Source organism: Epinephelus fuscoguttatus, linkage group LG24 (assembly GCF_011397635.1).
Source record: "Epinephelus fuscoguttatus linkage group LG24, E.fuscoguttatus.final_Chr_v1".
In the NCBI taxonomy this organism is placed as follows: Eukaryota; Metazoa; Chordata; class Actinopteri; order Perciformes; family Serranidae; genus Epinephelus; species Epinephelus fuscoguttatus.
The window spans coordinates 10,043,298-10,057,441 of NC_064775.1; the positions used below are offsets into that span (position 1 = coordinate 10,043,298).

Consider the following 14,144-nt stretch of genomic DNA (forward strand, 5'->3'; position numbering starts at 1 on the left):
TTGCACAACTCCTATTTAAAAAGGGCTACAGCCTTGTGAAACTTCACATCCACAAATTAGAGAGCCCTGGCATTCTGAAGATTTCTGGCTTTCATAGGTATAAATAGGAATAGGTAAAAATTTAGCACCAAATCTGTGTAACAGTTATTATCAACCTAAAATTTGCTGCAGCGCTTTATGAGGCATAAATGTGAACACTTAGGACAAGGATAGTGGCACATTTTTTAAAGTCTTCAACAGTTGGTAGGTGTCAACACGTACATTGAAACAGATTCTGCTTGCTGTAATCATTCATCCTGTTGACACTGGCCAATTGCAGATTTGCGAAGCTATCCTTTAATATTTACGACAGAGGTGATTCAGGTTTTGATCCACTGCATAAATCTGACTTATATTCATGCACATAAATGACTTTTAATTGCCACTGTACTGACGTGCAAGACAAGATTGCTGCCTGTCTCCTCGAGGAGATATTTGATTTGAGTCATTTCTCCACAGGTAAACTGAATGTGCAGACCTATAGAAGACTGACTCCAGAGTCGAGAGGGTGTTCAAGGTAACGCTGCTTTTGATGTGTCTAGATCAGAGAAGCTGTTTTTGCATTGCAGTTAACGTTCGACTTAACTTTTTATTTTCCACAGCTTCTTTAAGATTCTGCAGTGCTTTGGAAAGCTATTAAACTATGATTAATTTAAAAGATTAATTTATCCTTGTGCTATGGCAGTTAAACAATCCATTAGACTGTTCATTTGAACATCCATTTTTCCCATTATCCATAAATACAGATTTATTAACTTCTTTTATTTAAATATTCGCTCATCATCTTGAACTGAACACTGGTGTACATCTGCTAATAGCACACCGTGGTCTGGAGCTGTTGTTTCTTGTTTACACCGCAGTGCTCGCTTACGTGCCAAAGAAATCACACAAATTTCACTCTCGCACCATCCACAACAAACACAGACAGCAATATTCCTTTTATTCCAAACACAGTCATAATGAAGCCAATCCATGATGTCAGGCGGCAGACATGTCTTGGCAGTTTTGAACCAGACTGGCAATTGTTACTTCAGTCTCCCGAGGCCAGAAGTAAAAAGTACCAGCCATCTATTTCAAATGGTTAGAGGAGAATGAAGGAGGGAGGGAGAGAAAAGATCTATAAGACAATTAGAGGCTAGATTTCCACTTCAGTGGCGGCAGTATTTTTACTTGAGTGGGTGTGCATGCGTGTGTCCCATAGATGTGTTGTCGCCACTTGTATATGAATGGTGATGGGGTAAAGAATTCAGTTAGCGAAAAGGAAAAGATAAGAATGGCAGATAAACAAAAATGTGTAAAGGTTTTATTTTTTATTTTTACTCATGTGCAACCAAGAGTGAGGTTAGAAATGTTTGAATGGAGGAACTGGATTATAGGGCACAGTTTATTTAGAAGACTGGATCCCAAGAGATTGGAAAGATTTCATTGGGGAGGCCAAATGGGGCCATTGAAAATCTCTGGGTGGCATTGCAAAACCAAATTCATTTCAGGAATTCCAAGATGGTGTTAAAGTATACAGGCTTTGTAATGGACATTTACTGGGAACAAGCCTTGTTAGGTTGAGGAGAGACTTGTGGGTACCCACCAAACCCATTTTCATTCAGATACCTTGAGGTGAGAGTTCAAGGGATGCCTTTGAAAGTTGTTCCTTTGTCTAACTTTAGCCTCACATTGGAGCATTATTTAGCCCACTTCCCCACAAGCTGCTGACATGGTTGGTATCAATGGATTCCAAATCGCATACTTTGTCTTTAAACTATTTGTAGGTACTGCAGCTTCCTTTAAAAAGTACTGTTGTATGCAGTATGCCCACAGTTGGGACATATTTTTGTCTCATAACATTATGCCCTGAACTTTGACCCTCCTTGCTTTTATATCCGTTACCTTGGAAATAAAACAAGACACTAAGCGTTTCTCAATACCAAGTACGTCAAGTTTGGACACTTGCCAAGTCCGAACTCCCAAGTGTCCGAACTCCCAAGTGTCCGAACTTGACGTACATTTGGGAGTTCAGACTTGGCAAGTTCAACTCGGGAGTACAGACTCCCAAGGACGGCCGCCATTGCCGCTGGTCTGTGAGAAATGCATTCTGGGATGCCTGGCTGTCAAAAGTCCACACAAGTCACCTCCCGATGCATCCCCGATGGAACGGGCAGAGCAAGTTCACAACCGGGCATTTGGACTGTACTTGGCCGGATGCGGACTTTGAATTGGAACAGTACTTGGGCGAGAACACAAGCACAGGCAAGAGCGCAGATTGAGAAACGTCTTTCGAGAGTTTTAGCATCAACATGGACAGCTCTGTTGCTGTGACTTTGCAATGTGTGTAGTTTGTCTTTAAGGTTATAACTGCACAGATTGTAGATTTATTATATTTGCGACAATGAAATCACATCTCTCATCGTTATTTTTATCGTTATGTCCTTTTGTTGTTTGTATTGCTTCTGATTATTTTTGTTCACTTGAACAATGAAAGTTCCTATTAATATTTGACTGGTCATCAGTTACTTGAATACGCTGTCATCTGTAATTTGCGACTTCTGACAGCTGTCAATCAGCTGTCAATGAGCTGTCAAGCTGTCATCTGTTTGCGGCTCAGTTGATGTGACGTATCGTCCACTGCGAAGAGGACTGTGGGCCCGATGGCCAGTAAAGCACACTGGCTTGCATACTGCAAATTCGGACCGAATGTAGTAGAACATCCTGGTATTTATGGCATTCTGCATTTGACAGACTATGTATTGGGACATACTAAATCTTTTTTTGGCAATGCCCAGCTGACCACCAATGTCGTTAGACCTTGATTTGGTTGAATTTAGGTTGTAAGAGTGGGTGACCAATTTTAACGAGGAGGACAGCATCTAATGACAACAGGTGGCGTTGGTATTTTGTTGGTTTTATGTAGCCAAAATCCAGTGTCTTCCAGACGTCTCATGCCAATATCACCTTGACGTAGAAAAATGACATTTCGTCAAAGGTATTGAGAACAAAACCTGCAGAATGACGTCTGCAAAACAAAATGTTAATGTCAACACAACGTGAAATTCTACTGTTATTCAAAATTTAAAATATTAACACGATTTCCAACTAAACTTAACGTCTTTCCAATGTGAAAGTCCAACATCTTTTTGATGTCATATTGACGTTCAGTTCCAGCTGGGTGAGGGGGGGCAGCAATTCCACTCCCTTGGGGGTGCCGCTGTATCCCTTTTAAAATTGTGGACTGGATTAAAGGGCACAGTTTTTAGACAATTAGATCCCAAGAGACAAGTTGGAATCCAATTTGTATGTGAGGACACTGGGTGAAGAACAGAAACAAAACCTATTTTCAACGTTCCGGCCGGCTTTGTTGTATGCCTAGAAAAAGTGAGGTGACTTGCATCCCTGTGATGTATGTCAAACTAGATTTACCTTGTCTTTTTCCATTTTTCTCCCTTTGTTTGTCAAGATCCTTAGCCAGATCTTGGACTCACGCAGCCGGGACAAATTTCTTCTTTGTTCCACATTGTTTCATGAATCTGCCACCACAGATGGGTCTTGCTGTCAAGAGGGACAAGAAGAGAGTGTATTTGTTTAACCAACAGGTTGTGTGTGTGTGTATTTTCACTAACGTTTCATTACCTTTGCACTCATATGGGAAGCAGACACTGATTGGCTCTGATGTAAGTAAAAAAAAAAAAATGTTGCAGGTACGGAGGAAGGATGGGGGGAAAAAAAACAATTGGAGCTGACAGTCCACCAGCTGCGCAGATAAAGTGGAAATCACTGTTCCCCCATGAAACATCCGTTGAGTTAGACCATCCAAAGTCACACTCTGTGTCATGCAGAGAGGAAGTATTAGAGCTGGACGAGAAATGCTCACTTCTCCTGCCAAAATGCAACATGGAACAGTGGATGGTCGACAAAGAGAGGTCCTAACTGAGAGTAGTCTTTTTTCTCATGAAAAGTAAGCAAGAAGGCACCACTGTGTGTCATTTTCTTTTGCTGTCGCCTCCAAGAAATGTCACTTTCTGTCTTTGTCACAGTGTGTGAGATAACCAGCAACAGCAAAAGCCCACCTGTTTCATCTCAAAGAGACAGTGAGATTAAAAGTCAGACACCCTGCAAATCATTCAAAGTCTTAGAACCAATAAAAAAAAAAAAAATCACAAAACACAAGCCAAAATGCTGCAATCATACTGTCTTTCTCACTCTGTCTGTGCACACACAAGAGACTCGCTGAACTGCAAAGACAAACACACTTAGTTTGTCTCGCAGTCGGAGGCAAACGTCGAGCTCTGTTTCCCCAAGGTGCAACATGTCACATGGAGCTTATGCTCATAACAAGAAAAATCAACAAACCAGAGAGCAGAATCAGAAAACACTTTATTCTTCTGGTGCAATAAATGAGGGGGGATTTTTCTCCTGGAGACGTTGTTGCAGAGACAACCTTCGTGGTAGCAGAGTACATACTGTCACATGGTACAGCAACCGCAGTTTGTGGTGGACAGAGTAAACAGGCAGCGCAAGCAATATACAAGACAGTACATCCAAGAGGATATTGTGTGCAGAGGATAAGGGTGCCAAACAGTACATCACATTTTGGCTTGTAGAAAAGAGCACTTGCATAGGGAGCAGATGCATATATGTTAAGGGGAAAAATGCACAATAAAGCAAGTGATTCAAATACATACATGTAAAAAAAATAAAAAATGCAATACTGCAATTGGAACAGATCCATATGTACTTTGAAACGCATCTCCTCTCATTTTACATCACTTCACTTTCTGCCCGTGTGTCTTCCCTCCCTTTTGATGGCTTCACCTGTGTCTGATTGTCTGTCCCGCCCTGATTAGCCTCACCTGTGTCTCGTTATCCTTCCCCTCACCACAGTATTTCGTTTGTTTCCTGTCTGTGCCAGTTTGTCTCAGCTCCTTGTGTGTCTTCGAGGCCGTTTACACGTTGCCGGCTATTTTCATAAACGGACATTTCACCATCTCCGTTTTCAAAAAGATCTTCGTTTACACTTACCCGTGTATATATACACAAGAGCATGCCAAACCTGTTGGTGGCAGTGTAACGAGAAGCTCAAGCCTTCCATGTATCCATTGTCACCATAGCAACATAGGCTGCACTTTTGACACAGGCACAAGTTCTGGTGCATACTGTGACGTCAACTGCCTATAACTCCGTTTATCTCCGTTTACCTCAGTTTACATGCAAACGCGCAACCGGAGTTTTCCAAAATCTCCACTCTGGCTGGAGTTTTTACAAAGACTCGTTTTTAGAGGAGAAATCTCCGTTTGCGTGTAAACGAAGGGCACAAACGAAGGAAGATGTCTCTGTTTGTCAAAATCACAGTGTACGTGTAAACGGCCTCTAATGTTCCAGCCTTTTGTTTCCCTGTGTCTCTTTCTTGGTTTTTTGGACTTAGCCTGTTTTTGACTCCGCCTCTGCTTTGCCGCTTGTTTGCCTTGACTGATCATCCTGTGTGTACCGTATCTTTTCACCAGTAAAGACTCATTTACTTACCTGAACTGCCTCTTGAGTCATGCGTTTGAGTCCATTCTCTCCTGGTTCACCAGTTTTAACACAATTCAGCAAGTGGAACGGATGCTTGTTTGTAAAAAAAAAAAAGCACAGTAAAAGTAAGTGGAACAGATGCATATATGTAAAAAAAAAAAAAAACACACTGTAAAGCAAGTGGAACACATCTAGATATGTAAAGAATAAATAAATAAATAAATAAATAAAGCTAGCAGAATCAATACATATGTGTAAAATATGCACAATAAAACAAGTGGAGTAAATACATATGTAAAAAAAAACAGTAAACAAGAGGAATAGATGCATATGTGTAAAAAAAACCCTGCACACTAAAGCAAGTGAAACAGATGCATGTATGTTTAAAAAAAAAAAAGGCACAGTAAAGGAAGTGGAACAGATGTATACACGTGAAAAAACCCACAGTAAACAAGTAAAACAGATGCATCTATGTAAAAATAAAAACGCACAGTAAACAAGTGGAACAGATGCATATGCGTAAAAATACCAAACACCACACAGTAAACAAGTGGAACAGATGCGTACATTGAAAAAAACAAAAAAAAACAACGCACAGTAAACAAGTGGAACAGATGCATATATGTGAAAAAACGCATAGTAAACAAGTGGAACAGATGCATACATGCTAAAAAAAAATGCACAGTAAACAAGTGGAACAGATGCATAGATGTAAAAAAAAATGCACAGTAAACAAGTGGAACAGATGCATATATGTTAAAAAAAAATGCACAGTAAACAAGTGGAACAGACGTATACAGATGTGTACAGATGTATACATGTAAAAAAAAACGCACAGTAAACAAGTGGAACAGATGCATACATGTTAAAAACATTCACAGTAAACAAGTGGAACAGATGCATATGTGTTAAAAAAATGCACAGTAAACAAGTGGAACACACGTATACAGATGTGTACATGTAAAAAAAAACGCACAGTAAACAAGTGGAACAGATGCATATATGTAAAAAAAACGCGCAGTAAACAAGTGGAACAGATGCATATATGTAAAAAAAAAAAAAGCACAGTAAACAAGTGGAACAGATGTATACATGCTAAAAAATGCACAGTAAACAAGTGGAACAGATGTATAAATGTTAAAAAAATGCACAGTAAACAAGTGGAACAGATGTATACAGATGTGTACAGATGTGTACATGTAAAAAAAAAACGCACAGTAAAGAAGTGGAACAGATGCATATATGTTAAAAAAACACGCAGTAAACAAGTGGAACAGATGCATATATGTAAAAAAAAAAAAAAAAAAAAGCACAGTAAACAAGTGGAACAGATGTATACATGCTAAAAAATGCACAGTAAACAAGTGGAACAGATGTATACATGCTAAAAAATGCACAGTAAACAAGTGGAACAGATGTATACATGCTAAAAAATGCACAGTAAACAAGTATAACAGATGCATATATGTTAAAAAAATGCACAGTAAACAAGTGGAACAGATGTATACAGATGTGTACATGTAAAAAAAAACGCACAGTAAAGAAGTGGAACAGATGCATATATGTTAAAAAAAATGCGCAGTAAACAAGTGGAACAGATGCATATATGTAAAAAAAAAAAAAAAAGCACAGTAAACAAGTGGAACAGATGCATATATGTAAAAAAAAAAAAAAGCACAGTAAACAAGTGGAACAGATGCATACATGTAAAAAAAACGCACACGGTAAACAAGTGGAACAGATGCATACATGTAAAAAAACGCACACGGTAAACAAGTGGAACAGATGCATACATGTAAGAAAAAAAGGGCACAGTAAACAAGTGGAACAAATGCATACGTGTAAAAGAAAATGCACAGTACAGCAGGTTAAAACAGGAGTTGTTAAACTTGTGCTATTGAGCAACAGAGTGTCTGTCTCCATCAAAGTGACAGATTTCCACTGTCTTGAGATGTCCTCTTAAATGAATGTGTTTGGAGTCAATATTCATTGGCTGGGAGGTAGGCAGGGTGTGTTGCCTGGTTAGGTTTGTTGCTAGAGTGCAACCAGGTTTGCAGTTCATGCTGCTCAACTACAGCGCGGGTCAATGGAATCAGTCGCTTCAGTGAGCAGATCCTTTCTTCAAACTGAGAGGCTCTGACATCAGATACTGGACTCTCATCAGCATCAGAGTATCTACATGTGTTCCTCTGACACTCTCAATGATGAAGCTGATACTCTTTGAACACAGTTAACCCCAGCTTTTACTGAAACATAGTGCTGTCTACAGTGAATTCAAACTTAGAAACATCAACACTAATATGCTTTCTATTATATTCTGTCATGAATATAATATTACAGTGATGGATGCTCATTAAACATGGCCAAAGTTTTACATAATGAGGTATCTCTTTGTGTGTGGGGCACAGGTCAGGTGTATGCAGGGGCGTTTCTAGGATTTGGGAACATTCAGGGCTTAGCCTGGACCACTGTCTGGGGGGGGGGGATTAGAAAATGATTAGCAGCTCACCCAGCGCCCTGTCGTAGGCCGTAAGTTGAGTATCACTGTTGTAAGGTATGCATTCCTACAGTTTTGTGCTAATAACGTTAACATGCTATATTTGTTTGGAAAATGTGTTTAGCATAAGACAGTTGTTTTGTCGGTAAACCTTGTGAGTTGTAAAGGAGCCAAATTTTGTAACATTGCCTTTGTTAAATGTTGCTGTTGTCCCCGGCTTTGTATAAGTAGATGAAGGTCTGCTAGCCGCTTGGCTAATTTATACAATGTAAAATGCCATAGACTTGTGCTAATAATATTAGCATGATGTATTTGTGGGGAAAATGTGTCCAGATAAAGACAAATGCTTTGTCTGTGAATGCTGAGAGTTATAGTGAAGCTGATTTGCCATGTTTAATGTGTGTTCTGGGTGTGTTTTGAATCAACTAAACTTCACAGCGCTTCACAGAAACCCTGCCGCCCACTAGTGTTCTGGAGGTGTAACTGTTGTGCAGCTGCATTTTTTCAGAAAGTGGAATAAAGTCTGTCTTTGCTTTTATTTTGACCACAGTCTGTTTTTGTAGAAGTGCTTATGACGTCTCAAATGTGGTTTTGACTTGCAAGTGAAAACATGTAGCCTATTTCGTAGAAAATAGCGACATATCGCGTATCGCCAGTCAGCTTGTGAATACCGAGATATGAAGTTTTGTCTATATCGCCCGGTCCTAGTTGGATGTTGTTAATTTTCCCCCAAGTTTGGATCATATTTCTGCTGGAACATGTCCGGTTGTGAAGACTTAGGTTTAGAAGCTTTAATTGGTGCCACTATACGTGATTACAGTCATTCCACGGCTGCACTGACCACGGATGTATAAAGAGAACTGGATAGAGCCTTGGCAGAAGGAGCCCTTTCACTCATATGAAAGTTGCTCAGTGGCGCGTGACGCCAAAAAAGTTCAACTGATGATTGCCGCTGCTTCTGGAGCAAGCGCACGAGAGATGTCCGCTGGCTGAGCTAGCTACTTTAGCATGTCGCTAACTTGAGTGGGGATACATATTTTATCTTGTGGCTTTTTTAGACTTTCCAAATGTTAAAGGACCGAATGGATCTAATCCCAAACAAGTCATTTTGCAGGGGTTGTAATGCTCACAAAAAAAAGTATCCATTGATCTACAGATGTGTCTTTCCAAGTTTAAGTCTATGGGAAAAAAGTATTTTCGGGAGATGTATTTCCACTGTTTGGCCTTTACAAAAATTGGCTTCCTGGGGGCCTGGCTGAAATGCTAAGAATGCAGATGTGTAAGACCTGAAAAAGCTGACCAATCTCAGCAGACTGGGCTTTTCCAGGAGGGAGGACTTAAAGAGACAGGTGCTAAAGCAGAGCTTTACAGACAGGGGGTGAATGTAGGTGGAAAATAAAGTGTGTGTTAAACATTAAAGGCATGTAAATATCGTTGCCCAAGATACTGCATGCTAGAATATGATGGAAAAAGAGCTCATATTTGTGGAATATTTCACAATAAAAATCCCAATTGGTGTCTTTTCTTTTTTAATGATATTCAGTAGAACCAGTGCAATTTGTTTACCACTCCAGCTGGCACAATTCTTCTTCTAACAACAAAAAAATAATGTTTTCCATCTTATCTACCACTTGCAAAATATGTAAAACAGAACTGTTTGCATACTGGATTACTTTAAGGAACTTATCTGGTACGTGCAAACATGATGCAAAGGATCAGGACGCTGTTGCTTTGGCCATGAAAAGCACCACAAGCCAAGAATGATAAAGCCTAAGCTGCTGGGAGCCACCAGTGCCGGGTAGTTTTTAGCTGGTTGCTGGTGCCAGTGTGGGGACAGACTACAGGTGTGATGGAGCTTCCTCAAAGATGCACTGAGAGAAACTCTTTATGCAAGCTGAAAGAAGGGAACAGTAGGCAACAGTTATTGACTTTTCTCTGCAGAAATATTAAAAGAAGGCTGGCCTGCAGAGCTGGGACAAATTTGTAGAAAGAAACTGAGGTTGAGTCTTTTTATTGTTTGCTTTCTGGCTGTTTCACATTATTAAAATCGGGAGAATGAAAAGGCACATATCACCGGACGCTGGTATTTTCACTCTAAGTGCTGTTGTGTCATTTTTTAATGGCTTTTTCCAAAGCAAAGTATTTCCATCTAACACCTGAATATTCAGACTTATATTAAAACTTGTTCAAAAACGTGCACGTATGATTCCTCAACCCCGAGTTGGAAGTGACACATCGGTTGCTGTTACTGACTCCATTTTTCAGATTTCCCTTGCCAAGAGGGCGACATGTCATGCTCCGTCCTGACTGACAACATGCAGGGAGATGAGCTGGAATAAATCAAACGCGCACTCGCAGCCGGGGAGTCAAAAAGTGGCTCGCTTTCCCGCTGCCACGGTGCTATACGGTACGTTATCCCGCACCTGCTCTGACAAGCGGGGACAGAACGACCAGCAGCATGTCGAAAAGAGTCATATAAGGAGCACTGCTCCCCGGTGTTGAAACATAGCATACTGTCGTGTGTCACGCCACCATGGCAGACCCTTTTGCTCGGAGCGAGTGAAGACAAAACCACAGACGGGGCAACAGCCTGCAGACATAACACTTATGACAAGAAAAAAAGAATGCATAGAGAGTGCTGAGCCGCAGATCAGTTTCGCTCTTTCAAATGTTAACTGCCCTTAGCTGTGTCACCTACAGTATGTCACACTGAAGGGGGGAGAGAGTATGTTGGGGAGATGCGGGTGAGGTGAGGAGGGCTGCCTGAGGGCGTGAAAGAGGCATATACTGGAGTGACGTGATACACATGGATATATGTAGCCAGTGTTGCCTGGTCACTGTTTAAATGTGGGAGGACTCAATAGTGTTTTTATATTGTTTGGGGGAAACAAATGTGACAATGATGGATGGTTATGTTGAAACAGTGCTATCAGAGTTTCAGCCTTCAGCTTAAACAATCATTTATTCATGCTCTAGTATCTGGGCTAAATGATATTAAAAAAAAAAAAGAAAAGAAAAGAAAGAGAGAATGTGATGATTAAGGCTGTGTTTGGATAGACAACAGCACACAGCCCACTCATTCATTTCAATGAGGCCTCATTAGCAGAGGATTGCTGCAAAGAACAGAGGTGTGGACTCGAGTCGCTTGACTTGGACTCCTGTCTGACTTCAGTCACGAATTGGATGACTTAAGACTTGACAAAATGAAAAATGACTTGCAATTCAACTTGGACTTGAGTCTTTTTACTTGAAAACATTTTATGCTACCACATGGCATGTCAACCTATGCTTGTTACACTGTGTATTTTCAAAATAAAATTCCTTTTTTTTTTTTTTTTTACAGGAAATGTGCAGTTTTTGTGTGTTTAATTCATACATATTCTTTTCAAAATAAACTTGAGCATAGGTGAAACATTTTATTTCTAGGTATACTTCCTTTGTTTCAGGCAACAAAAGCATGTGATGCAAAACTTTCAACTTTGTCTGACTTTTCAATTTCCTCCAAGGAAGGTCAATCAGGGCTAATATTAACATAGTTAGCGAGCTAATACTTACCTAATGTAGTTATGCTGTTCTTGAAGTAACATTACATTTGGTAAAGAACATATTATGACTTGTTTGGGATTAGAAACTCAAAATTTAGGACTTGAAATTTGAGTGCAAAGACTTGAGACGTACTTGTGTTAGCTAATGCTAAGCTAACATTATGACTCCATTGTTAAAATGGCATTAAATTTGGTTAAGGTCACATCATTACTTGTTTGGGACTCAAAACTTAAAATGTAGGACTTGCTACTTCAGTGCAAAGACTTGAGATGTACTTGTGCTAGCTAATGCTTAGCTAACAGTATTACCCCATTGTTAAAATGGCATTTCACATGGTCAAGATCACATTGGGACTAGAAACTCAAAATGTAGGACTTGAGATTTGAGTCTAAAGACTTGAGACTTTCTTGTGCTAGCTAATGCTAAAGCTAACATTACAACCCCATTTTTTAAAATGGCATCACATTTGGTGAAGAACACATTATGTCTTGTTTGGGACTCGAATCTCAAACTGTAGGACTTAGGACTTGAATACAAGGACTTGATACTTAGACTTGATACTTAGACTTTCTTGTGTTAGGTAATGCTTAGCTAACAGCATTACTCCATTGTTAAAATGGCATTACACTTGGTGAAGGCACATTATGACTTGTTTGGGACTAGAAACTCAAAATGTAGGACTTGCTACTTCAGTGCAAAGACTTGAGACGTACTTCTGCTACCTGAAGCTTAGCTAACATTATTACTCCATTGTTAAAATGGAATCACATTTGGTGAAGGGCACATTATGACTTGTTTGGGACTTGAAATTCAAAGTTTAGGACTTGAGACTTGGGGCAAAGACTCAAGACTGACGTGTTCGCTAATGCTAAGCTAACATTATGACTCCATTGTTAAAATGGCATTACATTTGGTGAAGGGCACATTATGACTTGTTTGGGACTTGAATCTCAAACTGTAGGACTTAGGACTTGAATACAAGGACATGATACTTACTTGTGTTAGCTAATGCTTAGCTAACATTATTACATTATGGTTTAAATGGCATTACATTTGGTGAATAGCACAAAATGACTTGTTTGGGATCCAAAACTCAAAATTTCGGACTTAGGACTTGAGTGCAAAGACTTGAGACTTACTTGTGTTGCCGATGCTTAGCTAACATTATTACTTCATTGTTAAAATGACATTACATTTGGTGAAGGGCACGTCATGACTTGTTTGGGACTGGAAACTCAAAATGTAGGACTTGGTACTTGAGTCTAAAGACTCGAGACTTTCTTGTGCTAGCTAATGCTAAGCTTACAATATTACTTGGTTAAAATGACATTACATTTGGTGAAGGGCACATTATGACTTGTTTGGGACTGGAAACTCAAAATGTAGGACTCTGTACTTGAGTCTAAAGACTCGAGACTTTCTTGTGCTAGCTAATGCTAAGCTTACAATATTACTCCATTGTTAAAATGACATTACATTTGGTGAAGGGCACATTATGACTTGTTTGGGACTGGAAACTCAAAATGTAGGACTCTGTACTTGAGTCTAAAGACTTGAGACTTTCTTGTGCTAGCTAATGCTAAGCTTACAATATTACTCCATTGTTAAAATGACATTACATTTGGTGAAGGGCACATTATGACTTGTTTGGGACTGGAAACTCAAAGTTTAGGACTTGGGACTTGAGTGTAAAGACTTGAGACGTATTTGTGACTCTGTCCCGCAAGGGACAATGAGACACAAAATGCTGTTGACAAGCATGCATTAGTGGATCATTTTGCAACATGTGTGCTGTATTTTGACACCACCCAGCGATCTTTCGCAGGCAGGATAAAGTGACTTCCACTGTTTAATGGAAAACTGCTTAAAAAACATTACGACTCAACTGTTTCAGCCCCTTATAGCCAGGCTTTGCGTACTGTACGGCAAGGAAGAATGTTCACTGCTCCACAGCTGCCATAACTATTCAGAGAGAAGTTTAAAACATGTGACAGTGAATTGATGTTTGTGGAGGTTTGCCTGGGGAGAAACATAAAAGAAACGGATCATACACGGTCAAAGGCGGATGCTGCATATCTCCTGGCAATGCACCAAACATGGGAGAACCGTATTCGAGTGCATGTACAGTAAACACTCTGGAAATAGTGTCAGTAGTAGAAGTATGCAAAAATAGGCTGCAAGATTTGCGGCCCTTGCATCTGTTGCGTGTGTAGCCATTCATGTTCACCAGCGTCAGTGGACACACGTTATGTTGTTTACAGAGGAGTAAACTGCTCATTTGCACGTGCACATGCAGAAAAGAACATTGTAGAACAAACGTAGGGCTGACTAGAGCAGTGGGTGTTAGCATGACGAGCAACATGACAGGGACAGGGGTGGATACAAATGGTCACATACGTAGTCCGAAAAAGACATGCACACGCGGCACACGTCTCTTGGCAGAAGATCAAACGTGGGAGGACTGTAATCCCGCGCCGAGTCACCGAGAGGAGAAAGCAGTGGAATCTCTTGACAGCAGAGGAAAGGCAGAAAACAAAGAGAGGGATGGAGCAGTGGCGCG

General features: G+C 40.1%; 1 long non-coding RNA gene across 1 annotated transcript in view; it reads left to right on the top strand.

Moving 5' to 3' along the window:
• The first annotated feature begins 497 nt into the window (after positions 1–497).
• LOC125885153 (uncharacterized) overlaps positions 498–14,144 on the top strand; it is a 74,981-nt gene continuing 61,334 nt past the window's right edge. Inside the window, exon 1 of the long non-coding RNA XR_007448821.1 lies at positions 498–556. This is a non-coding gene — a long non-coding RNA (uncharacterized LOC125885153). The remainder of the gene's footprint in view (positions 557–14,144) is intronic.